Source organism: Aotus nancymaae, unplaced genomic scaffold, assembly GCF_030222135.1.
Source record: "Aotus nancymaae isolate 86718 unplaced genomic scaffold, 86718_ANA_hifiasm-v0.15.2.pri h1tg000131l, whole genome shotgun sequence".
Classification (NCBI taxonomy): domain Eukaryota; kingdom Metazoa; phylum Chordata; class Mammalia; order Primates; family Aotidae; genus Aotus; species Aotus nancymaae.
In genome coordinates, this window is record NW_026988546.1 from 6,353,243 (window position 1) to 6,380,835 (window position 27,593).

At 44.4% G+C, this 27,593-nt stretch overlaps 1 protein-coding gene and 1 long non-coding RNA gene across 14 annotated transcripts in view; one reads left to right on the plus strand and one right to left on the minus strand.

Annotated features, from left to right (window-relative positions):
* LOC105710759 (ankyrin repeat domain-containing protein 36B-like) overlaps window positions 1-27,593 on the plus strand; it is a 261,940-nt gene that overhangs the window by 86,582 nt on the left and 147,765 nt on the right. The window contains exon 1 of one of the 13 annotated variants that reach the window (XR_010340718.1): window positions 25,462-25,647. The exons of the other annotated variants lie outside the window; for them this stretch is intronic. The gene's annotated coding sequence lies outside the window, so the exon portion shown is untranslated. Of the gene's footprint in view, window positions 1-25,461; window positions 25,648-27,593 lie in introns of those variants that run through there. 13 annotated transcript variants of the gene reach the window in all.
* Window positions 189-8,682, minus strand: LOC135272732 (uncharacterized). The gene is made up of 2 exons (XR_010340720.1): window positions 8,593-8,682; window positions 189-589 (listed from the first exon to the last, which is right to left on the minus strand). It is a non-coding gene; the product is annotated as an uncharacterized LOC135272732 (long non-coding RNA).

Here is a 27,593-nt window from a genome sequence, read left to right on the forward strand (position 1 = left end):
GCTTATTGCCTCTCCTGATTACAATCAAATCCCTTGAGAATAGTACAGTGCTCACTTCATCTCATATTTCCTTGCTTCCCTGCCTCGTTGTGCTGAGTACAGTTTATTGACTACAGATGTCTTCAATAAATATTTATGGCGTGAAAATGTAAATTTAACAACAAAAGATTCCAGAATTTACTCAAATATATGAGAAAGAGCTGACTTATGTGTGGTTTATTTATATAGATTTTCATTTCCTTCCCAAAAAGAGGTTGTTTTTCAGCCAAGTAGAGGTTCACCAAAATGAAGATTTTGACCCTTATATTTGAACTAGTGATGTGGTCATAACCCCAACTAAGTGGTTTCTCAATTCCTACGCAGTTTTCAAGAATAAAAAAAATTCCACTTTACTAAAATACATCTGTTTCTTCCCAATTCTAAGATTTCCCTTACCTCCCAATATTGTTATATTGAAGGTTTTGGTGATGTTAAATAGTTTTCCATTGTGATGAAGGAAATGCACGCAGGAGTAATACCCTTGATCTTCAAACTCAGCATTCTTCTTTATCATTGGGTTTTCCTTGTGCTCCAGTAGTTTTTTACAGTTCTGTTTTTAAGAAAGCAAGTTAAAATACTTTAAGTAAAAGCCGAATTCATATTACAATTATCCAAATTTTTGAGTTAAATATCTTTAGAGAAAAAGGAAAAAAGAATGGAAAGAAGCAATTCCTGCGTATATGTCTGTTACTTGATACTACTTTTACTGAAAGAATAAAAAGCAGTCCCATTGCTGTTGTTATGATTGTCGTTATTAATACATACTGGGAAGTACAGCATGAGGAAATAGAAGCATTGTAGCTGCTTTTGTCAATTTCCTTTCACCTCTCCTTTAAACGCATGCAGAGATACAAACAGAGAGACAGAGACAGAGAAAACACTACAACAAAAATCCTTGCTTGAGTGACATCTCTGTTTCCCACATGTTCAGTCCAATTTTGTGTATTCCACCCTACACGTCCCAGAGGTGGGTAGTGGGGTGGGAGGAGAATTACTCAGAGAACTGAGTAGCTAGCAGACCACCCATGCCCTTAACAACCTTCGCCAGAAGCCAGCAAGCTGATTAGAAATGCATCAACAATATTCAAATCCATAGGTACACCCAAACATCTCTATTTCACACACACACATTTCCATACATGTCACAGGAATTAATACTAATTGTAATAAATAAAATCACTTTCTTCAATCCAGCACATCTGATATCCAGACGTAGGTCCCGGAGTCATCCAAGGACCACATAGGAGGGCTGAGGGCTGAATGACCATCCTTGAGCAATGGACACTGTTTCTGCAAACACCAGGCAAAGAGAATCTACTGCCCACAGACTTCTTCCTCAGAGCTGGCAGCCACTGGGGCTAGACCCCATTGTGCATAGAATGTGCCCATGAAGCACCCACATGTGTACCTCACATCAGTAACTTATTTATGTATAAGTCAAAGTTTTATAAAACCAGACTAATTTTTCCAAGCTGTGGAAAAGATGAAAGACTCTTCATTTTCTTTTCCAGTTAATGGTTTACTGATTTACCCTCCTTGCTCTCAGGTAAAGTCATGGTCAGTCAACAGGCTTAGAATACTTAGCCCTGTAGTCAATTGTTTAGCTAAACATCCTTGATGCACCAATGTTCTTAATTTAAATATCTGTATTTTGGAATTTCTTAAAACTTGGCACACCAAGCCTCACTAATTTAAATGTACTGTAATGCATTAGTACATTGATGGGACATAGAGTCAAGTCAACTCAGGACTGACTCAAATGTTTAGAAAACATTTCAGAATAAGAGCTGTTTTTGAAAACCACAAGTAAACAGTGCTCAAGCATAAGGTACAAACAAAGGTTTCAGGGAAATCATCATCACTTGTTTCAGCTTTCCTGAGTTCTGTTCAGACCACTCTCTCTTACAGCTCTTTAAAGTTTCCATGACAGAAGCACATGATTCATACTTGTTATTCAATATAAACTACATCAGCTGTCCCCAACCGTCTTGACAGAGAGACTGGTTTCATGGATGGCAATTTTTCCATGACCGAGGGTGGGGGGGTTGAAGGGATATGGTTGGTTTGGGGATGATGCAAGTGTATTGCTTTTATTGTGCACTTTATTTCTATTATTATTATATTGTAATATATAATGAAATAATTATATGACTCACCATAATGTGGAATCAGTGGAGCCCTGAGCATGTTTTCCTGCAACTAGATGGTCCTATCTAGGGTTGAAGGGAGACAGTGACAGATCATCAGGCATTAGATTCTCACAAGGAGTGTGCAACCTAGATTCCTCTCATGCCTGGTTCACAATAGGGTTTGCACTCCTATGAGAGTCTAATGCCACTGCTGATCTGACAGGAGGTGGCAATGTGAGTGATGGTGGGGTGGCCCGGGGATTGCGGATCCCTGAACTACACAATTCGTGTTGTGTGTGTGCATGGATAGGAATGTGTATGTTTTTTATGCATATACACACTCTATACACACACACACTATATATATGTGTATATATAATTCCTATAGCATGGTCTAAAACAGCTTTTATTTATTATTTACTTTAAGTTCTGGAATACATGTGCAGAACGTGCAGGTTTGTTACATAGGTATACACGTGCCATCAACCCATTATTATGTTAGGTATTTCTCCTAATACTATCCTTCCCCTAGTCCCCCAGAGTGTGATGTTCCCCTCCCTGTGTCCATGTGTTCTCATTGTTCAACTCCCAGTTATGAGTGAGAACATGTTGTGTTTGGTTTTCTGTTCCTGTGTTAGTTTGCTGAGAATGATGGTTTCCAGCTTCCTCCATGACCCTGCAAAGGACATGAACTCATCATTTTTTATGGCTATACAGTATTCCATGGTGTATAAGAGCTTTTAAAATTCAACAAGTAAGAGGTATGCTTTTTAATGGTGTATAAGAGCTTTAAAAATTCAACTGAAGAAAACAGAGAAAATAAACAGACAATCCACAAAATTGCCTTATTGTGGTTAAGATCTAATAAATATATACAAAAGTTTAATTTATTACTAAGAAAAGTGAAAAACCACTAGGAGGTTTAGAAATTTTTCATATCAATTTTTTTTTTTTTTTTTGAGACGGAGTTTCGCTCGTTACCCAGGCTGGAGTGCAATGGCACGATCTCAGCTCACCGCAACCTCCGCCTCCTGGGTTCAGGCAATTCTCCTGCCTCAGCCTCCTGAGTAGCTGGGATTACAGGCACGTGCCACCATGCCCAGCTAATTTTTTGTATTAGTAGAGACGGGGTTTCACTATGTTGACCAGGATGGTCTCGATCTCTTGACCTCGTGATCCACCTGCCTCGGCCTCCCAAAGTGCTGGGATTACAGGCTTGAGCCACCGCGCCCGGCCTCATATCAAATTTTAAACATTCTAGGAGTATTATTTCCCAGTGTTGTGGAGGTGACAGAAAATTGGAATTCTTTTATCAAGTGTGGGTAAAATTGGCATAACTCCCTGGAGATGAATTTGATTGTGTGGAGAAAAAGCCATATAAACATGCTAACATGCTCTCAGCCTTTGATCCAATAATTCTACATTTAGGGATTTGATTGAACGACAAATTACATAAACACCCAAGGATTTGTGGAAATGGTAATCATTTTCATCTTTAAATAATGGTGAAAAATAGGAAATTCACAAATGTCCAATAACAATGGGATAAGTTAGATGAAACCAGGCACATGCAAAATGAAAGCCCATGCTTCGAAGATTATTTAAAGATGTGAAGGGATAGTCACAACATGATTTTTAGAAGAAAAAAGCAATAAAAAAAAAAAGACCGCTTTTAAAAACCAGATGCTTCACAGAAAAAAACCACAAAGTCTCTAACTGATGAAATTATGAGTGATTTTTGCTTTCTTCATTTTTCAGTTTTCCATCTTCTAATTTTATAAAATAAACTAATATATTCAGAAAAACATATACAATCGAGTTTTAAATATTAAGTATGTGTGACAGGAGAAATGGAAATCCTTAAATTAGCATTCCTAAAAATTAACTTATTGAAAGAGAAGGAAAATGAAGGAAGGGTGTGGGAGAGGAAGCTGTGATCATTTATTGAACACCAAATCCAGGGAAAATACTGTGGAACACATATCAATACTATGTATCAGCTCTTGGCAACAAACCAGTGAGGAACTTGGCTCAAACAGGGCCAGTAGGCCATGTGGGGTCAGGCAGCTTCTTTGTTATGAGACCAAAATGGTAGCCCTCAGCCCCTGATTTGGGAATTTTATCTTTTCCATCAAGTCTTAAAGTTAAAATATTATAAAAAGCATTACCTTATACAATGATGTGCTGTTGACCAGTTTTTGATAGTAACTGTTTTCACAGGTTATCTGCAAAAATTTTTTAACTCTCACAGCTTTACTAGTTACTTGTTTCTCAGTGAAACAGCTGTGTTTATTTCTTCTGATGACACTTAAGTTCCATTCCTGAGTATGATTTCTATGGAATAAAGATGTAAATGTATTTTATAATGCTACAGAAACTTTGCAAATGTCACCCTCTTCCCTTTAGTAACCAATGCTATATTTTTCCTTTATTTTTTTAAAGAGATCGATTCATTGATGTGCAAACCCTGCTCTGCCTCCTTTTGGTTCAGAGGAGCAAGAAATTTAACAACTGTCATGGGAGCAGGAGGTAAAAAATGAAAACCTGAGCAGTCTACACACACAGAGAAACACACACATGCACGCAAACACACAAACACACACACACGTACATATCCTACTGCAGACAATATATTATGGATGTCAGAACAGGAGATGTTTACAATGTCAATGATCTTTGGTGATGGATAAGTTTAGAGAGTCTTAGTCCAGGATTGGAGGTTGGCTTTGGTTTCACCAAGTCTATAAACTCCTGATGTTGTTTTCTAAATGTGTGTGTATATGCGTTAGGTTTCATGTTTCTCAAGGCAATTTGTTCCAATCCCCTTCTCTTACTGTTGAATAAACCAAAGTCTGGAGTTGCTGCCCTCAGTGTAATTGAATTAGCTCTTTAAATGCCTTACTGACCAAAAGTGAGTATGAGTAGATTTTATAGTTGTTTTTCCTCCTGATCAGAAATTAGTGATCAGGACTATCACTAGGCCAGGTGCAGTGGCTCACTCCTGTAATCCCAGCACTTTGGGAGGCTGAGACAGGTGGATCACCTGAGGTCAGGAGTTTGAGACCAGCCTGACTAATATGGTAAAACCCCGTCTCTACTAAAGATACAAAACTTAGCTGGGTGTAGTGGTGGGTGCCTGTAATCCCAGCTACTTGGGAGGCTGAGGCAGGAGGCGGAGGTGGCAGCAAGCCGAGATTGTGCTGTTGCACTCCAGCTTGGGTAACAACAGCAAAACTCTGTTGAAAGAGAGGAAGACAGACAGAAGGAAAGGAAGGAAGGAAGGAAGGAAGGAAGGAAGGAAGGGAAAGAAAGAAAAAGAAGAAAGAAAGAAGAGAGGGAAGGAGGGAAGGAAGGGAGGGAGGGAGGGAGGGAGGGAGGGAGGGAAGGGAAGGAAGAAATAAATTAGTGATCTAGAATTGGAAAAAGATACAGTATTTTTTAAATGAAGTTCTTAAAAAGAAAATGTTTCCAATTTGATGTTAGCTTACCCTGCACCTGGGATATGTAGATTCGTTTACTAAACACAGCAGACACTTGTTGTTAAGTTATCCTATATGCCTGACACATGTGTGCTCACTTTAGGCTCTTCCAGTTCCCCTTCAATAGGATAGAAGGAAAACAGGACTAGCACTTACTGAGTTCCAAGTGTTAGACTATGTAAGTGCAAGGGAGATGACTATTTTCCTTAGGCTCCAATGAGAATGCTAAATCTCAGAGAGGTTAAACAACTTGCTCAGGGCACACACTTGCTACAAGATGGGGCCAGGATGCAAATGCACATCTATTTGGCCCCAAAGGCCAGAAGTGCTTTGCACAATTCTAATCACTTTCACAATCCAATGAATCTGGCCCCTTCACCTTGGGCATGACTTTTTGAAAGATTGGCCATGACTGGAGAAGGTGGCAGACTGTTGTCATGGTTAGAGACAATGGGTCAGCAGCCATGGGACATGATAGAGCTATCTGGTCCTTGAAATGGATTCAGAATCCCATTGGCAGAATCTTCCTCTCCAGTGTATTTTTGTAAAGTCTCCCCAGCCTTGATGAACTGGAGAGACAGAGATTTCTGGATCTCTCTGACCTGTTGCTTAAAAGGAATAGAGTACATGAATATTCCCATCTTGTCAGATTGCATTGTTCTCTACCTCTGTAATCCTCAATTCCTAATGCTCAACAAATGCTAGAGGACTGATTATACTCCATGTGCAGGACACTGCAATGGGAATGCTGAAACAAGCAACATCACACTGCACCTGCCATCCAGGAACTCCAAGGCTGGTGAACACTTAGGCCAACTGGCCCAAGGCTGTGACCACACTTTCCTGCCACAGGCCCAGCCCATCCTGGTTATGAAGGCCACTCATTTTTGTCCACACACACCAGGGGATAAGCACCAGCCCCCTCTTCTGAGGCTGCTCACCAAGCTGAACTTGCTGCCTGTCAGCCTAGGATCTGATTATTACATTTCTGTGTGTGCATTTCTCTACACCTTCATTTCTTCACCTCTATCATTGAAAACTCCTATATCCCCTTCCTTCTTAGTTGTTTTTTTTCTTAAAATTTGGTGAGACAAAGTGATTTTCACTGCAGGACTGAATTATCAGTCTTTAGTGGCATTTGATCATTAGCAATGGACTCCTAAGAATTAAAGAATTACTGTTCTAATGGGAAAATTTCAGGTGTAAAGTCTGTTCAGTGATAGATTCCACATCAAACTACAAAGGCTTACACACCTAAGTTAGAACACACATGTGTACATACACACACACACATCTGCAGTAAATACTGCTTACCAATTGCACAACACACGTGTCTGTACATGCATGTGCACACACACACACACACATCTGCAGTAAATACTGCTTACCAATTGCACTATATTTGAAGATGTCTGTATCTTCTATGCTCCTAGGTGTCTAAAACAACCTGCTTCCATGTAGAATCCCATTTATCGTCAAAGCCATCGTCAAAGCTGCTTCTCTCCTCATCACTTCACTCTCACAGTGATCAGTCTCCAATATCCACTCTGGGACACCTCATTTTTCTCAGCATCTCCTGTCTGCTACCCTGTCTCTCCACACCTCTCTGAAATCCTACCTCAATCTTTTGCTTCCATTGTTGTTTCCTAAGTCAGGCTGTATTCTCTACTCCCTATGTCAGAAAGATGACCAATACCATTTGCTTCTGTTATTTCCAAGTGATGATCATAGATGCCTGGCTGTTCCTTTCAATGTGCTCTCTATGCCCTGTCCAGAATACTTTATTCCTTTAAATAAATTTCATTCAATCAGGAGTCAAAAGCGGGGGCAGATGTGTTTGTTGTTCTTTTTCCTTTACCCCATTTGTGAGTATTCATTCGTCCTTAGAGTTATGAAAAATCCCAGTTGTGACCCATTTCTGTAATTATTGTTTTTCAAAGGTCACCTGAAGATGTATTGGTGTTTATCAAAAGATCTATTTAATTTTTTCTAAGGCCTGGGATTTCCTATGTATAAAAACAAACAAAAATGACCTAATTTGGTGCAAAACCACAGGACTGCTACCAAGCTTTCATAGTGATAGCTCACTCTGCTCTCAACAGCATGGTTGATAATGATCAAGACTCAGTCTAGAAGTGCTTCTAAAAGAAATCTGCTACATATGAAATCTGCACACCATCATCCTTCAGCTGGCCCTGAGCTATTTCCTGCAGGTCAGTCTCAAGTCTCTATAACAATACCTACATATGTAGGTAGGTACATCTAAAGAGAAACGCATTCAGTAAGTGTAGGTGATGCTTTCAGTTGACTGCACTCATTTCATGGAAGTTACGCAACTAAATTATGAGTATCCTGGCAAAATCTAGGGACACCCCATGAGTAAACTTCAAAGCATTTCCATGTTGCACTCTCTCACTGCCCCAAGCTGTGGGTTGTGATTGGCTGCCAGATGCACACGCTCCACTAGCACTGCCTTCTGGCTCCCATTGAACCACTGCAGACTGGACTCATGTGTGTCTGCATCAACCCCATGTCTGTTCCCCACCAAGGATGCCACCCAGGAAGCTGACACTGTCCCCTTCACAATACATTAATATTACTGTGAAGTCTGAGCCACTGATTTCATTTGACTGGGGGCATCTAGACAATAGGAGCAGCTGAATTTTAAAACTGACTTTCATGCAATTGCGACTTCTTATTGACAAGGATCCCCTAAAAAGAAATCCTATTAAGGTAACCTCCTTTTACTAAGGTCATTAAGAAAATAAACAGAGAGAGATAAATTTATTTTGTTCTATAACAAAGAACGTATTTCATGTTGTAGGAAGAGTAGGAAAGAAAAAGATGTGCTGATTATTTGACCTTTCAGATTAATGCATATTTGAGTTGCTGAACAAAGGACAAGAGGGCTATAAAATACACTCTAAAAAGAAACCGTTACTCACCCCATTTGGAAAAAGTAAGATCCCGTGTCATTCAACTCAACAGGCCAAAACTCCAAAGCATGATCTTGCAAACCAATTCTTGGTGAACTGCTTGGGTTCAGCTCCACACGTTTCTGTGATCCACTGCTTTTTTGCCATCTTCTGGTGTTTGCTTCAATCTTATGTTCATGTGAAGACGAGCAATATTTCAGATAGAAAGGTTCCCCTTCAACCGCAGTAATGTGGGGACGTGAAGTACAAGAAGACTCTTCAAAAGATTAGTAAAGTAAAAAGAAATAAAAACAAAAACCAAAATGACAAAGGTAACTTTCTGTCTCCTAATGTATTAGGTGAAGAAGCAAAGTCAGTAAGAAAGCCCTGAGAAATCTTGGTGTCACTTTCTTGTGGGTTCTTTTATTTTTTCATCAACCTTTTCAACACTAGAAGGGATAAGGCACTTTCAGAACATAGATGAAAACACAACTTCTGACAGCTTCTCCCCAACAGGAGGGTATCAGAATTTAAATAATCGTAGCTAGAAGACTGATAAATGTGTCATCTTTTAAAAGAAAATATTACACATTTTAACTTCTTCATAAGGAAAGCCACAGAAGTCACAGCGTTTTCATACCTACCTCAAAACATACCCAGCTGAGGAGTCTCAGTGAAAAACAAGAAACCTAGCAATTTGGCGTTCTTCCTCTGCATCATCAGAAATCTCACACACCTTGCATTCACCCTGCCTATCTAACATTCCCCAGCACGTGTAAGTGTGGTTAAAGGTGTGCCTATGTAACTTAGGGTGTGTGTACATTTGTTATTGCTGTAGGTCACCATGTGGATAATCAAGAGTTCATTTATATAATATCAATCCAAATTTGCATATGTGTCACTTTCCCTCTTTCTCGATTGACCCAGATTGTCTGGCTTTGAAAATATACCTGACCCTCATCTACACAGGATAGGTGCTCCTTCCCCTCTTTCTGTGCTCTGGTACTTCAAGGTCAGCATTAATGGGTCTTTCTCATAATCAATCTTCTGATGGCTCTTGGGTGCACTTTTATCACATTTTGAGGATGAGAATATTTAAATTGAATGAAACATTTTCTCTCAGACATGAACAGAATGCCCTCTGTGTAGTCAGGGTTTATTTCTCAAAGCAGCAATCTGGTTTTAACTCAAAATTGTTAACCACAGCATAAAGAGGAAGTGTTGTGGCAGAAGCATTCTGATATGGTTTGGCTGTGGCCCCACCCAAATCTCAACTTGAATTGTAATTCCCATAATCTCCACATGTCACTGGAGGTACCCAGTGGAAGGTAATAAGTTCTCACTAGATCTGATGGTTCTATAAGGTGCTTTTCCCCCTTTTGTAAGTTTCCTGAGGCCTCCCCAGCCCTGCAGAACTGTAAGCCCATTGAATCTCTTTCCCTTATAAATTACCCAGTCTCAGGTGTGTCTTTATTAGCAGTGTGAGAATGGGCTAATACAGTAAACTGGTACCAGGAGTGGAGCACTACTGTAAAAACACCCAAAAATGCGGAAGTGACTTTGGAACTAGGTAACAGGCAGAGGTTGGAACAGTTCAGAGGGCTCAGAAGATAAGAAAATATGGAAAAGTTTGGAACTTCCTAGAGACTTGTTGAATGGCTTTGACCAAAATGCTGATAATTACATGGACAATAAAGTATAGGCTGAGGTGTTCTCAGATGGAGATGAGGAACTTGTTGGAAACTGGAGCATAGGTGACTCTTGTTATGCTTTAGCAAAGTGATTGGTTGCATTTTGCCCTTGCCCTAGAGATCTATGGAACTTTGAACTTGAGAGATGATTATCTGGCAAAAGAAATTTCTTAAGAGCAAAGCATTCAAGAGGTGACAGAGCTTAAAAGTTTGGAAAATTTGCAGCCTGAGGATGTGGTTGAAGAAAAAAACCCATTTTCTGGAAAGAAATTAAAGCTGGTTGCATAATTTTGCATAAGAAATGTTCTTATGCAGGACTCAAATGTTAATTGCCAAGACAATGGGGAAAATGTTTCTAAGGCATGTCGGAGATCTTCACAGCAGCCCCTCCCATTACAAGCCCAGAGGCCTAGGAGAAAAAATGGTTTCCTGGGCTGAGCACAGGGCCCTCTGATGTGTGCAGCCTAGGGACTTGGTGCCCTGCATCCCAGCCCTCTAGCCATTGCTAAAACAGGCCAAGATACCAGATCGGGCTGTGACTTCAGAGGGTGCAAGCCTCAAACCTTGGCAGCTTCTACATGGTGTTGAGCCTGGACTTCTACATGGGGTTGAGTCGGCAAGTGCACAGAAGTCAAGAATTGATGTTTGGGAACCTATGCCTAGATTTCAGAGAATGTATAGAAATGCTGGATGTACAGGCAAAAGTTTGCCATAGGGGTGGAGCCCTCATGGAGAACCTCTGCTAGAGTACTATGGAAGGGAAATGTGGTGTTGGGGATCCCACACAAAGTCCCCATTGGGACCCTGCTAGTGGAGCTAAAAGAAGAGGGCCACCATCCTCCAGGCCCCAGAATGATAGATTCACTGATAGCTTGCACCATGCACCTGGAAAAGCCCAGAAACTCAACACTAGCCCATGAAAGAAGCCAGAAGGGGAGCTGTACCCTGCAAAGACACAGGAACACAGCTGCCCAAGGCCATGAGATCCTACCTCTTGCAGCAGCATGACCTGGATATGAGACATAGAGTCAAAGGAGATCATTTTGGAACTTGAAGGTTTAATGACTGCCCTATTAAATTTAGAACTTGCATGGGGCCTGTAGCCCCTTCATTTTAGTCAACTTCTCTCATTTCGAAGGGTGTATTTACTCAATGCCTGTACTTCCATTGTATCTAGGAAGTAACTACTTTGCTTTTGATTTTATAGACTCATAGGAGGAAGGTGCTTGACTTGTCTCAGATGAGACTTTGGACTTGGATTTTTGAGTTAATGCTGGAAAGAGTGAAGGCCTTAGGGGACTGTTGGAAAGGCATAATTGTGTTTTGAAATGTGAGGACATGAGATTTTGGAGAGGCCAAGGGTGGAATGATATGATTTGGCTGTCTCCCCACCCAAATCACCTTGAATTGTAGTTCCCATAGGCCCCATGTGTCATAGGAGGGACCTGGTGAAAGGTAATTTATTCATTGGGGTAATTACCCTAATGCTTTTCTGATAGTGAGTGGGTTCTCATGAGATCTGATGTTTTTATAAGGGGTTTTTCCCCTTTTGCTAAGCACTTCTCCTTGATGCCACCATGTGAAGAAGGATGTGTTTGTTTCCCCTTCCACCATGATTGTAAGTTTCCTGAGGCCACCCCAGCCATACAGAACTGTGAGCCAATAAAACTGTTTTTCTTTATAAATCACCCAGTCTCAGGTATGTTTTTATTAGCAGCATGAGAATGAACTAATACACATTCTTTGAAGACGTGGATGTCAAATCTAACTCAAAGAACAAGAGTTATGGAGCGCCAACTTTATGTTTTCTGGTTGCTATGCAATCGCTATTTTACATTAATACTTTAACATAGAAGGTGTGATACATTTGTATATGTGGGTGTCAATTTCAATTGACACTGAAAACCATGATGAGTCATTAACAGTTCATTTATTTTCCTGTTTTAGACTTAATATGATAAAATGTATAGACCATACAATATGTGCTCCTTTATGTCTGTGTTATTTTGACATGATTAAGTTATAAAGGCATTCATGCTATAGCAGTGATGTGTTCCTTTCTCATTGTCATGTAGTATCTAATTGTGTCATTATTTGGCAATTTATCCATTTTATAAAGGGATACATGTTGGGGATTTGGTTTATTAAACAAATGTCTATTGCATATTGGGTTATTTCTGGGTTTCCAGGTTTTGGCGGGTCTTAAAAAGCTTCTATAAACACATGACTGTGTTGGATGGACATGTGCTCTCTGGAAGTATTATCATTTGAAAAAACCTAATCTGAATTACACACTCTCCAGAGGTGGGAGGTTGATAGTCAAAAGTCCACACCTCATCCCCTGGGCAGCTAGTAGCTTTGGATATCTAATTATGTGTTTACCATTAGAGACTTTTTGATTACCATAATGCTTGTTGGAAATGGTCCTTGTTGGGATAAATGAGAGGAGTTCAAGGTGTGCAGAGTTCCAAGTGCCAAAATAGGCACTCCTATTTTTCTTTGAACACAGTATAAGAACCCAGCAGGGCCAACAACAATAAAGTCTGTGTTTGAAACTGTCTTCAGTTTGAACAATCATAAAATTTTGTCACTTAAACTCAACTAGGTTCAGTGAATCCTATATGTAGAACATTGTCATGTCTCCCTAGAGGAAACCATTCATGAAAAGTGCTCTCCAGGGCAGACAGCGAGGAATTTGGCAACCTTGCACAATAGGCTACATGGCTGTTTCTGTGCCTGAATCATGCTGTCATTGTAACGAGGTGCAAGGCTGTTAGTGTATGTCCACAGGACATGGGACTCATGACACATTTTCCTTCACCTTGCTTTTCCACTTATTTCTGACAGATCATTGCATATGAAAAAACAAATATCTACCTCATTCCTTTACCATCTGGGTAGGATTGTATTGCAGGTATCTCAACAATAATTGGATCCACATAAGTAAATATACCCTGAGATTGGACCTGTGTTATTTGAAAGTACTAAAAGCTTAATTCTGCTATCTCTTCAGCAGTAATTCTCAAAGCAGGGAACACAGGCCCATGTGCTTCCCTCTCCCAGATAATACAGCAAGGCAAATTAATATTTGTGCTCCCATTTTCTTTCCCAAAGCCTAAGGAATGTCTTGCTATTCAATTATGGAACTCTAAAGAATGGAGTCTCGGAATCCTTCTCAATAAAAAAAAAAGAACTCTAGACAATCACTGCTAATAAATTAAAATTGGTATTTGACATCTACTGTGAAGCCTACTTGAACTCCCTGGTCTAGCCAGACTCTTTTTTGTATATGCCTTCTCATTTTATTTTTTTAAACCTCTCTAATATATTTTTCATTTACATTTTTCATTATTACTTAAATAATGAGATGAATATTTGCCTCCTCTCAGGAAGGAGAGTGTTTCAAACTTTCTAAAACCCAATAACAAAGATGGCTATCACCTCCTCAATTTCAAGTAACATGAAAGAAATTTTCACCTCAGACAAATGTAATTTACTTCAAGATGCAAGTTTTTCACTCTGCTCTCACTACATAAACTTGGACTGCAGAATCTTTTCTTTTCTGATAACACCATGTACGTCTTTTTTACTTGATCCCATTCCTGTGACTCTTATCTCTAAGTCTGGGATACCAAATGGTTGGCAACGTCACCAATCTTAATAAATTAGGTCACTAATCTTAATAAATTCAGCATCTTCAGTAGCCATCTTTATATTAAAAGAAAAAACTTGAGCATCATTTCTCAATTACTAATAAAATATGTTTGTGAGTATTTATAATCACTTACCTGTGGTGCTTACAAATATAAGCACCCAAAGGGTCAACGTTAATTCTCTACAATTCATGGTTTGGATTCTGCTTCAAATGGCTTCTCTAGAAAATAGAATAAAACAGATTCAGCCAAAGCTTTCAGACAAAAGCATACCTATCTTATGAAGGTTTAAAAATCTTCTGGCACACATATTTTTTGAAAATCAACTTAGAAGATTTTCATAGTAACCAATTCTCAGAACTTTCAGCCATATAAAATAAATAAAATTTCAAGGCAATGAATTTTTGCTTCTGGAAGATATCCTTAATAATTCATTTTTCTGACACAACAGAACCTGATGAATTTCTGCCCTGGTCTATTAAATCCTGCCTCCAAGGTCAAAGTTGAATACAATAGTACTGTTAAAAATATTACCATACTATGAATAAAAAATTTGTGACATGCTGAGCTATGTATGGCAGTTCTGCCCACGTAAGAGAATGTGCGTGTGTTTTCACATCAAAATGCTCATCATGACTTGTAATGAGATCTTCATTCAGGGGTTGAATTTTTAAAACTCTATCTTCCTTGTTCAGAATGTAGGTTTCATAAGTCTAGTAACTAAGTCTATTTTGTTCTTCATTGTATCACTAAAATCCAACATGACACCTAGCACATCGCCAGCACTCGCTAACGTGTCACTGAAGCATAGGTGTGTGTATGTGTGTGCATGTGTCTGTGGCTGCCCATATGAGTTTACTTCAGGGAAATGGAAAAACAAAATTACAGTCTCCTACACTCCAGACCCCTCCTTTACATTGACCATAACCCTTGGAACAAAGATCTGCATTAAAATTTGATCTTACTATAATCTTGCCTTCACACTTCTGATTACAATTTTGAGAGCCCATTGGAGGAAGGATCTCCCACAGTGGAGATGATTCAGAGTCTAAATACTGCATAAATAATACCATGTTCCTCGTTTAACCATCCTGAGTGCAGGGAGCACAGCCTGATGGCAGAGTCTGGTTTCAGAAACACACAAACCTGGGCTGCCACTCCAGTTTGAGTCCTGACAAGCTGCACAACTTTGGGCAAGTCTTAGAGCCTGTTTGCTCATTACCAAACCAGAGATAATAAGAAGGCCTGCCTCTGGAATTATCCAGTGATTAAACCATCTAAGGCTTATGCAGACTTCCTGAGTGCATGGCAGCCTCTCAGCCCAGAATAGTTTCCTCTCACCAATGACTACTCACCTTCCATCCTAAAAAAAAAAAGTGTTATCAATGCCTAAATCCAGGATAAAGCTTAATGGCTAAGCTGCCAAAACATTCACGTCCAGACTTATGGGAAAATCATCAAATATTTGGTGGAATTTCCAAGAGATAATAATCAATAATGTAAAGACAAAAGGGACAAGTATGAATGGAAAGTACCAACTGTGCATAATCAAATTAGACCAGTTCTATGGTTTGAAACCTCCCCCACTACCTCCGCACACGTTTTATTATTAACTCTGCCTTTTCTTTTATCTTGGATAGAATAAAAAATGTTATTTCCTTTATGTCACTACTCTGGTTAAGGCTGATATAACCTTATAAAAAAGCATCACTTTAAAAAAAATTCAATATCTACCAAGATACAAAGTTAAAATTAGAAGATGTGTCAGCAAACTAAGTTAACTCTGAGTTTCAATATGAAACATATTAAGATTTCAGTATACGAAAAATAGGATCCCAGTATACAAAAAATAGTTGGTATTTACACAGCATTCTGCAAATGTGGATGTGTGTATATAAAATTTTTAATGTACTTAAGTTTTACGTGTGAATTTAAAAGATTAAGGTTATATTAAATAATAAATTCATTTCCAGAAAAAGAACTATTCTAATAAATGTAAAGGTACTCTAGCAAGTATTAATAAAATAGATACAGAAGAATATAAATATTAAGTGCCTTACATGTAAGAATTTTAAGGGTTTTTTGATTGTTATGTTTAATATCAATATTTTTGCTCTTACATAATAACTCAAGTTTCTTTTTTTTTAATTTTTCTGATTTCTAAAGCAATTTAAATACAATGTAGGACATTTACAAAATGAAGACTGGAAGAAGAAAATATTCTCAACATGCATAATATTTTAGCATGTTTTCTTGAACTTTTTATAAATGTCACATAATTAAGATGTTTAAATGATTGCATATCCTGCATTTCCACTTACTATGATATAATAAGCATCTTTCCTGTGTCATAAAACTCTTTGTTAAAACCATTCTAATTGCCACCTAATATTATTTCGTGTGGATATATTATCATTTACCAGATGCATTGTATTATGAGATAATCCTATGATCATCTTCATGGGTAAGGCAGGATGGCTCGGTTTTTTTGCAACATGGGCTCAGGTGCCAGCCTGGCTGGATTTGAATCTCCATTCTACCCTCTACCAGCTGAACAACTGTGGGCAACTGACTTACCTGCTCTGTGCCTCAATTTCCTTATCCACAGAAAGGGATAATAATACCATCTCCTGGAGCTGATGTGAAGGTTAAATGAGTTACTATTGCAAGTGTCTGGTGAATTGTGAATACCACTTAAATGTTGTCTACATTTCTTATTATTTCCTGGGTGTTACTTGATGGCAGAACAGTGATTGAAGACTACATTTAAACCCGGCAAATGCATGCTCCCAAACTGCATTCCAGAAGTGCTGCAATAATTCATATTCTCTCACTCAATAGCACAAGACAGTAGCTATCAACCACACCCAGGAGATCACTGAGGAACTTTACTTTTAAAATCTAATTAGACAGCCAAAATAGAAAAATGTTATCTCGTTGTTTTCTGAATTTGCATTTATTTGGGTATAAATGAGACACATATTAATCACTTATTATCAGTCATTTTATTTTCATGTTTATGAACCATCTCTTGTCTTTTGTCCAGTTCTCAGATGTTTGTCTAACTTGTTGTTTACTTTCTTTTGTTATGCTAATAGATGAAAATATTTATATTGATGTAGTCAAACCCATCATTCTTTTGCCTGATTACAGGTATGAGCCACCGTGCCCAGCCATGATTTTTTCATTACTTTTAAGTGTAGAATATCCTTTCCTCTCGGTGGTCAAATAGATGCTTATATATTGTCCTCAATTTTATGGCTCAATATTGTTCTGTTTTGTTTTTACGTTTAACTTTTTTTATCCACAAACAATTAATTTTCTTGTTTGACACGAAGATAGAGTGTGACTAAACTTACTTTCCTCAGAGAGCTACTAATTACTTCTTTATTGTCACTTAAATAGTACTGTATTTCCCTTATAGTTTGCTGACATGAAGTTATAATGTACAGGTCCTCCCTGAGCACTCTGCTGAAAGTCTTCCACAGCAGGCTTGCCCAAGTGCAAATACATACATGTTCACACACATCAATATTCCTCTACCATTCCACCTTTAGTTTGTCTATTCACAGCACTTATCACTAACTGACATATTTTCACTTTATGTCTGCTTGTTTGTTATTTGCCGAATTACTGAATGAATTGAATCCATAAAATATATACAATTTGGAATCTGGGACTCACCCTGGGAGCAGCTGAATCCAGGTGGGCAGGGCTGGCAGGGCAGGGCATCCAGGACCCAGCTTTGGTAGGTGCCCACTTCACAGAGGCGGCAGCCCATCTCCTCAGAGACCCTGAGGCCGCTCCCGTTTAGGGCCTCAGAGCCCCCGGGGCAGGCACGAGGTTGGGTACTGCCCGGGGGGCAGTAGTGGGGAAAGACACAGCTGCAGAGACAGAGCCAGGTCAGTGTGTGCAGTGGTTTCTCCTCTCACTAGCAGGGGCCAAATTTCCCTAGCCTGGGGCCTCAGCTGCTGGGGGAGGGGGACTCTGTCCCAGTCAGGGGTCCTGGGATTGCCTTGAGTTTGGTGGGGCCACAGCACCAAGCTGCCTTCCTGTTGGTGGATAAGCCATGCCCAGGTGGCCAGGCCGGCCCTGCCTGCCCATTTCACCCTGGGCAGAGTGGTGTTGTGGAGTGGATATCATGTCAGAGTTTCAGTCCCAGACATGGGATGGCCCTTACCGGATGAAATACTCCATGCCCAGTCCTATTCAAATTTCAGATAAACAAGAGAGGCATGATTTAGTAGAAGTGCACCCTGAATACTGCATGGGCCATACTTATAGTAAACATGTATTATCCTTTACCTGCAATTCAAATGTAACTGGGCTGCTGTATTTTTGTGAGCTCCATCTGGCTGCCTCACACAGAATGGGCCTGCACTCTGACAGGGGCATCCCAGGGCAATGTGCTTCCCCCCGACCCCCTTTCCTGGGGCAGGCAGAGGCTGGCCCTAGCTGGGAAGCCCAGGCAGTGGGTCACAGGGGCTTGCCTCTGGGCCCTGCCCCTTGGCTGGATTTCTGAGGCACACAGGTTTGTCAAGGTGGGGCCTCATGTAGGATGCTGACAGCAGTTCCAGGGGCTGGGGTTGGGGCTCAGGCTCTCGGGGGATGGGGGAGGGAACTCACCGCTGTCCTGGGCCACTGTAGGTGGAGGAGCTGGCTGGGCAGGCACAGCCCCCCGGACAGAGCGGGGGCACCCCCATCTGAGGCCCGCAGTAGGAGCTGGGTCTGCATGGGACCTCAGTCACAGCACCTGAGGAGACAGGGCCGGGATGCGGGAGAGCAGGCCACAACGTGGGCGTGGTTGGGAAAACACACCGAGCCCCCTCTTCACCTATCAGCAGCACTTGGAAGCCAGGGGAGGTCCAGAGCTGAAGGAGAACCCAAGAGGGTCCCTGGGCTCCCCAGGTGGGGCCTGGGCAGGGAGGACAGCAGTGGTGTAAGGCCTCTGAGGTGCTGGGGAGCAGTGTGGGAAGCAGGAAGGAGTGGGAAGTTGTGGGTGAAAGGAGTCTCATGTGGTCAGGGAAGGCAACGCCTGCGGGTGGTGACGTCACAAACAGTAATCAATGGCAGGCAGTTCCTTTGTCCTTGTTGAGCCAGTGGCTGGGGCAGGAAGGAGGATATATTTCATGAGGTGGGGGTGGGAGCTCTGGTGAGGACGCATAGGGCAGGTGGCACTGAGGCCACAGCTCCCCTGAAGGCAGCCAACAGGAGGGTGACTTTGGTTGTGCCTTGAGTTGTGGCAGGCACTGGACACTCTGTACTGGGCATGCTATTTCTAGTTAAACCTCTGGCCAGCCTCCTCCTTGACTCAAATGAGGAGCAAGAGGGGGCTTGAAGGCACCTTGGTCTGGGGACATCCAGGTGATGTGGATGCCACCAGAGACTGTGCGGGCCTTGTGGGGGTTGGTCCATATCTGTGGCCTGAGCTCAATCAGGGCTTCTTGCTGAGCCCAGGCCTGAGTCTCAGGGATGAGGGGAGTGATGGCAAGGGGCTGGGGTCATCCTGCAGCCTCACCTGCTGGACACTCAGATCCGGCTCGGAAGGGGATGGAAAACACATTTGCATGGCCCTGAAGCTCAGGGTCTGGGCAGTGGTAGCCTGGAGAGCAGAGCTCACAGTCTTCCTGTGCTGATGCCCCTGGCTCTGACTGAAAGGTGCCAGGTGGGCAGAGAAGGGCACCCTGGTCACCTAGACACCAGTGGCCCAGAGGACATGGGTGGTCTTCAAAGGAAGAGAGACCTGGGAGCAAAAGCATCAGGCTAAGAAGGCTGCCTGATGGGGCCCCCAATAGGCTCTTCCCTCTCCTCCCCAAGGCCCCCACACATCCAGCCTGCAGACAGGCTCTCACCTGGCCATGGGCAGTGGTACCCGGCAGGGCAGGGGAGGCACTCCACCTGACTCTGGCCTCCTTCTCCTGCCAGGTAGGTATGCTCAGGGCAGGCCTGGGGGGCTCCTGGGTGGGTCTCACTCCCTCCAGGGCAGTAGTGGCCAGAGGGGCAGGCCTGAGTGGCTGGGGTGCCTGCAGAGCAAGGGCTGCCCTCACTTCCCTCCCCAGATGTGGCTTCCCCAGGCTCCCCTCAGGAAGCAGCACATTCCGGGCTGTGACACAGGTCCCACTGCCCTCCGCCTCACCTGCTTTGCACCAGCGCCCAGGGGGGCAAGGCCCACAGTATTCTTTCTGCTTGGTTCCAGGGTCAGCCGCTGGTGTGTGAGGTGGACAAGGAATGGGCTCTTCACTGCCCTCAGGGCAGTAAAATCCAAGAGAACAAAGGGGACATGCTGGTGCCTGTGAAGGCAGGCAGGGCACAGTGCCAGGACTGTGGGGGACCCTGTCCAGGGGCGGCCTGGAGCCGAGAGGGTTGGGCATTAGTCCTGCCCCAACTTGCTTTGTATGTTTGTCAAATCAGCCACCATCCAAATTGCATTGGGAGCAGATTCATGTTACGTGCACACACGTGTGCACACACGGTAAATGTAGGAAGACTGGGGTCACCTGCTTTTAGTCTGTCAGTGACAATTAAAGAACTCCCTGCACAGGTGGTCCTGGGCTTCTTTCACACCCACAGGTGAGATGCGAGGGTGGTCACCTGTCGGACACAGCTCTGTGCACCACTGTCTCTGGGGACACAGCATCTGGGGCTGCCTGGGTCCTGGCATCCTCACCTCAGAGGTCCCAGGTGGACAGAAGTAACCAGCAGGACATTTCCCCAACACCTGTCCAACTCTAATAGACCAGGAGAGGGCGAAGAGTGAGAAGCCAGGAAGGAGGGCCCCCTATGAGTCCTGGAGCCCGGGCCCTGGGCTGGGGGGAGCCTGCCCCGGGTCTTAGTTTTCTCCGTGCCCACAGGGTGACGTGCTTTTGCCTGTGCCCTAAGAGAACTTTGAATGGGCCCTGAGAAAAGAAAAGAATTTTATCTGAGGAATGTGAGTCCTTTTAGATGATCAGGCCCAGAAAGGCATTAAAATGAGGCAGCAATCCCGTCCGCCCCCTCTGAGCTGTGTATTCATCTCTTGAAACTGTTTGCTATTGCCACAAGCAGCTGTAAATTAACCTATTAAAGTCTCACCGGATTTGGTAACCCATGCTCTATGGCTTAACAATGTCTAGCCAATCACTAATCAAGTGTTTTTTTCTGTGAACCAGTGAGAATTCCTGACGAACAACTTTGTACCTGCCCTCTCCCAGCCTCCCCTTTTTTGCCTTAAACGCCTCCTTGTTACAAAGGCCAAATAGAGCTCAGATCCAAGGCTACTTGGGGCTGAGTCTTCTCGGCAGCTGTCCTCACTTTGGCTTAAGTAAACTCTTTATATTTTGTGGCTCGGCCTCTTTCCTTAGACGGATGGCCTGAATATACAACAGAGACAAGGTGATGTGTGCGCAGCACAGTGGGGCGGGAGGCTGACCCCTGGCCAGGCCCAGCACGAGGCTCACAGCCCCACTGTGTGCTTCCACCAGCAAGCAGTAGCTTCCTGCGCATTTTTCCTCTTTGGAGTATATGGAGCTCCATGGACCAAGAGCAGGACTCAGGGCTGCCAGCAGCGGACAGCTCCTGGAGAGCTCAGTGGCCTTGCTAGACCTGCGGTAAAAATGGGGACAGAGGGCACTGGCAGGCATTGCACCTGCATCCTGCATTGTTCCTGGAATGTCTGGGGCCTGCTGGGTCCCCAAGGGCTTAATCCTAGGCTTCAAGGCAACCTGAGTCTGATCTCCAGCTCTGCAGCAGGAGAGAGCAGGCTAGACCTAGGGACAGACTTCCTGAGCCGAGGGAGACCAACCTCCAGACAGAGCCTGAGGAATCCTCTGCGATCAGCTTTTAAGCAGAAAAAAATATGCTTTGCAGCAGGTCCACTTCTGCATGAAATATCAAGCAACTCTTCTGTGGATGAGCCCTACACCATCTATGGAGTTGCAGGTGTTTGCCTTCAGCCAGTGCTGGGGACTTTCCTAGACCAAGACCCCCGTGCTGTGGCTCCCTCTGGGTGTGAGCCCAGTGTCATTTTGAGAGTCAGGGAACTGCCCTGCCCCATCCATCCAGCCCTAGAGGCTGTCAGTTTCTGACCCAGGTCTAGAGTTCTCCAGTGACTTCTACTCCATGAGAATGTCCCTACCATCCAGATGCAGAAGCCAGGCCACACTGAGTGGGCATAGGGTGTTCAGGTGGAATTTGGGTGCCCTCAGGCCTAATGTCTGATCATCCTGTTTAAAGGTACCATTTATTGTTTCTCCCTGGCCAAGTAACCACAAGTGCTTTGCATATGGAAGAAAATTTGGAAGTAGGAGAAGGAAGAACTGTCCATCTGTCCCCTGAATGTGCATACAGTACACTGGTGTCCCCTGGAGGCCCAGACTTCTGCCTGCAAGGAGCTTCCCCATGTTAAGGCAGAAACTGGGCAGAGCTTTTCCACCTTATGCGGATCCTTTCTCAGTTTGAATGCATTTGTCTTTTTTTTTTTCCTGTGGTTTTTTTTTTCAAACTTGTCCTGTGCTAATTGTCCTGTCTCTCCTTTACCTAATGGTCAGGTTTTCTCTCCCCACTCAGGCCTGGGTGGCCAGGCAGGGCGGTGGTCTCAACCCCCACCCCCTACACCTGAACTAGAGCATCGAGCCTGCTCTCCCACCCACACTCTAGTCTGACCCGGTGGCAGGAGGTGAATGGCTCTGGGCAGTGACTAACCTGCAGTAGTGACCCTGGGGACAGATGGAACAGTCACCCTCTTCCCGGAGACCTGATGCATCCTGGAGAGTGAAGGTCCCTGGAGGACACTGTGGTGGAGACCACGTCCCTGGAGAAGAGGGGGGACATTGAGTGAAGATGGCCTCCAGGGGTTCAGGTCACATCAGCGTGTGTGGACTGGCCACCTCCACACACAGTCTGACCCACGACGGGCCCCCACCGTCCCCAGCATCTCACTGCACCAGGAGGTGCTAGGTTTTTGTGCTGCTTTCTCAGGGCAAATGATATGAATGAAATCACTGCCAGGGGACTTCGATCTCTCCCCCTAGGATGACTGTCCTTTACAAGTGGAAGAGGACAAAACTGTGCCTGTCACAGAGAGGTAACTCTAGTGGAGAATTTTTAAACAGCAGCAAAACTGCTTTGGGGTGAGGGGCCCTGTATCTAGCCAGGCTCAGTGAGGAGCTCACTGTGCACTGGACCCCTGCGGGCTCTCTGGGACTGGGTGGAGCCTTGCTGGTAGGTCCTCAAGTAAGTGGGTCTCACTTGGGAGCTGCCTTTAGCCCTCCTCCCTCCTCCTTCGGGCCTGCCAAGGGACTTGGAGGGAGGGATGTGCCTGTGCTGCCCCTGCTCCTCCTGTCACATCTGTGGCTCTGCTCCCTGGGAGTGGGGCTTTGACAGCCTCAGCGTTGTCTCGGTGCCTGTGGCTGGCTATGCACACTAACTACACATTGCCAGGAAAAGAAAGCCCCTGACAGGGAAAAAGTTTTAAAGGGCACAGCTCAATCTACTAAAAAAAAAAGTCTGACCAGGAAAGGAGGTAAGAAACTGGAAGGGGAATGTGGGGTTAGGGGAGGCTGAGAATGAGGAGTCCCCACTTCTTCAACAGGGCCACCCTCTTTTCCCAGCTGTTCATGGTGTCAGTAGTGGGGCCATCTAGTAAAACAGGGACTCCTGGGGACAATGAACCAGCTTCCTTGAACTTGGGATGTTCTAAGCATTCTGGGGTAAAAGCCCACTCCCTTGAAAGGGGCACACACACCTCTAACACCATGGTCATGGGGGGAGCACGCATGTACATCTCCCACAGATCAAATGCTCACAAAGGCTATGTACAACCAGCAGGAGGATTTCCTCCTAGGTTTACCTAAGATGTGACAAGCATTATGAATTTTTGTGGACACCTATTTGTCTGTTCCGCTGCCTGGGGACAGCATCTGTGTGCATGAATGTGTGCATGTGCATAAAAATGTGTGTGGGTGCACATGTGCGTGTGTGTGTGTGAGCGTGTGTGTCTGAGCATGTGTGTGTGAGCGTGTGTGTGTGAGTGTGGCTCATGCACAGTGTCCAAGTCCATGCAGGGCACTTGGACTCAAAGTCAGACGAAGAGAAGAAGAGAAACAGGGTTGGGGGGAGTGGGAGACTTGGGCCAAAAGGAGGCTGGAGGCTGGTGTGCTTTACCTCTGATAGTCCTGGTGTGAGCTCAGTGTCTGACACACAGTAGGCAGTCCATAGGGTGTAAGTAAATGAATGAAAGGCAGGCAGGCAGGGGTGTTGGGAGTAGGAAGAGGGCCTGGGACATGTGTGGAGTTGAGGGCTCCTGACATACCAGCTGGGCAATAGGCATGTGCTGGGCAGAGTCTGGGCGTGCTGGTGCCGGGATGTAGGCAGTAAAAGCCTGGTGAACGTGGGAGGCAGGCATCCGAGCCCAGGGAGGGCTGGTAGTGCCCTCGGTGGCACAGGGCAGGCCAAGCAGCCCCTGGCTGGCAGAAGTGACCCTAAGCATTGGACACAAAGTGGCATCTCTGAGGTCCAAGATGGGTATGGTCAGGGTGCCTAGCCGCTGGGAGGGTCAATGCAGCATCCTTCCTTTCTGCTGGTTCAGGTCTTGGGGAACCGAGGGGCAGGTGGCCTGGAGGTACAGTGGGGCATTCGGGAAAGGATGGGGAATGGGGGTTGGGGGCGTTGGAGTCCCTCCCTCAAGGCACTGAGGACTGGCCTGATGTCCACAGTTGAAATGCTGAGCTCCAGCCTCAAATCTGGGGTTGCTCCCAGCCTCTTAGGGCCCTGGGGACTGAGCTCCATCCTGAAGTTCCTGGGAGGTACCTGAGGGCAGGGGAGAGCCGTGGGGCTGTAGGTCCCGGGGTCCACGGGGCAGTCGGAGTCAGACTTGCAGGGCCGCCGCCGCCGTCAGCGCCGTCGTCGCCGCCGCCGCCGCCGCCGCCGCCGCCGCCGCCGTCAGCGCCAGCGCCAGCGCCGCCGCCAGCGCCGCCGTCAGCGTCAGCGCCAGCGTCAGCGCCGCCGCCGCCGTCAGCGTCAGCGTCAGCGTCAGCGCCGCCGCCGCCGTCAGCGTCAGCGCCAGCGTCAGCGCCGCCGCCGTCAGCGTCAGCGTCAGCGCCAGCGTCAGCGCCGCCGCCGTCAGCGTCAGCGTCAGCGTCAGCGTCAGCGTCAGCGTCAGCGTCAGCGTCAGCGTCAGCGTCAGCGTCAGCGTCAGCGCCGCCGCCGCCGCCAGCGCCACCGCCGCCGCCTGCGCCGCCGCCCCCGCCGCCTGCGCTGCCGCCGCCTGCGCCGCTGCCGCCGCCAGCGCCGCCGCCGCCGCCAGAGCCTGCAGAGTGCCCAGCCGCCACCAGCACAAGGACCAGCGGTCGCCGCGGATTGGGAATCCCCCACCAGGACTGCGTGGACCCCGGAGCCAGCTGGGCAGCGAGCGGCACGTCAGGCAGTCAGCGGCAGGAGCGCAGGACCTGGACTTCAGCCCCTGGTGCAGGAGGGAAACACCCTCGGCCGGGTGGGCCGCACGCTCAGCGACCAGGAGCCCCGCCGGCCCGCGACGGAGCCGGAGCTGCAGCCGCCACCTGCAAGTGGGGTGCAGGCTGCAGCGGTGGCAACCCCGGATCCCGCCCTCCAGCCGAGCGCCCATCAGCACGGACCCCGGGACGACGCAGCACAAAGTCGGGCTGTGGCCTGGGCAGCTGCACCACGCAAAAGCCACTCAGCCCCATCTCTGGGCTGCAGAGGGCCCAGCGCAGGGGGGTCCGCATGTCGGGAGTCGGTGGAGGAAGGTAAGGGGGCGCGGGCGACAGTCAGACGGGCCCTGGGGCAGCGAGGAGCCTCGCGCTCCAAGGAGCCCAGCCAGCCTGAGGCGCCTCGGCAGCAACCGCCGCCTGCACGTGGCCCGCTAGAGAGCCGTTTTCACCGTTTCTCCGCCTCGGGCCTGTGACGCGGGACGGCTGAGGTGCGCGCTCACGCTGGTCCTAACGGTTCTGTTGGGCCGTTTCAGTGGAGATTTGATTATACATGTACACAGTCTATGGTGTTTGTAAGCCAAGTATGTGTACAAAATATAACATTTTTTCTTTTCTGGCAGGTATATTGTGATTTTTTCTTGTTATGATGTATAAATGATGACCATGTATAAAACTTCTAGTAAATGTTTTTTTATTAAGGAAATTATCCTTGGGAAGAGAAGAAATATAAATCTTGCACAGAAGAAAATAATTCTCACTTTCTATTTTATTTTATTTTTATTTATTTATTTGTTTATTTACTTACTTTGAGGTGGAGTCTTGCCCTGTCACCCAGCCTGGAGTGCAGTGGCATGATCTCAGCTCACTACAACCTCCACCTCCCAGGTTCAAGCAATTTCCCCAGCTCTGCCTCCTGAGTAGTTGGGATTATAGGTTTGCACCACCATGCCTGGCTAATTTTTGTATATTTTAGTAGAGACAGGGTTTCACCATGTTGGCCAGGCTGGTCTCAAACTCCTGACCTCAAGTGATTTCCCCCGCCTTGGCCTCCCAGAGGGCTGGGATTACAGGGGTGAGCCACCGTGCCTGGCCTCATTTTTATTTTTGTTTATTGGTATCTTTTGTGAACTTTTAGCCTCTTCAGAGGTAGAGAGAATATTTTTATTTGTGCTCATTTATTATGCATAGATTTTAGTATATAAATGTTTTTATTATAGTTTTATTACATATATGCAAACAATTTTAAGTTCATTTACCAGTGTCCTCATGAAAATGAGCAAATATAAGTGATTATTACTATTCCATAACCACTGCTTTAATTTATAGTTTTCTTTCATAATAAACTCCCCAACTGATGTGTGCATTCTTTCAATCCAGTTATTCATCAAACATAATCTGATACCTATTGTGTAGCAGACTCATTCTACTGTCTCTCAGGACTGTTCAACTTCTTGTTGAACAACTTCATGTTTACCTTCCCAGCCTGAGCAAGCTGAGAGATTTAAAATGGAAGTATTAGGACTGAATCCCAGCTGAATCTTTTATTCCTTTTTTTTTTTTTTTTGAAACAAAAGCACTTCTGAAGTTAGAAAATAGTAAAAGGTAACTAACTGCCTTTTCAAAAACTATGACAGTCTCAACTATTAATCATTGCAAATACCTAATTTACGTAACAGTCTATAAATCTAAGTATTGAAAAAAATGAGCCACACCTATTCATTTGAATCCTGAGTTTTCTTTGGGTTAATTTTTTTTTTGAAAATTGAAGTAAGAATTACTTCGTTTTAAGAATTTGTTGTTTTGATTACATATCTAAGATGTGTTAATTTGTTGTTTTTATTTTGGTCTTCTTTTTTCATAGTACTTTATTTAGGTGCTAATTACATGAGTAGAACTGCCTGTTCTATGTACTGTATCCCATTTAATGTAAGGCACTATGGATTGGGTGATACCACATTATTTTATATATCATTAAGAGAATGTTTAAAATGTTGCCAGTTATAATTGTAATAAATAATGAATTGTAAATGGTATTCCAGTTTCAGGAGATGTTAATATATAAGAGAATAGTAGCTTATATAAGAGAATAATGAGAACATGAACATCTGAAAATGATTGAAATGCAGTGATACTTCTAATCTTTAATACGTACCTCAATGTAGTTATGATTGTATCATCTTACCTAAATAAAATGTCTTTGTAAGTAGTAATATCTAAAAATTATTGAGCTGTCATTTGTGTGAGGAACTGTTCTAAATGCC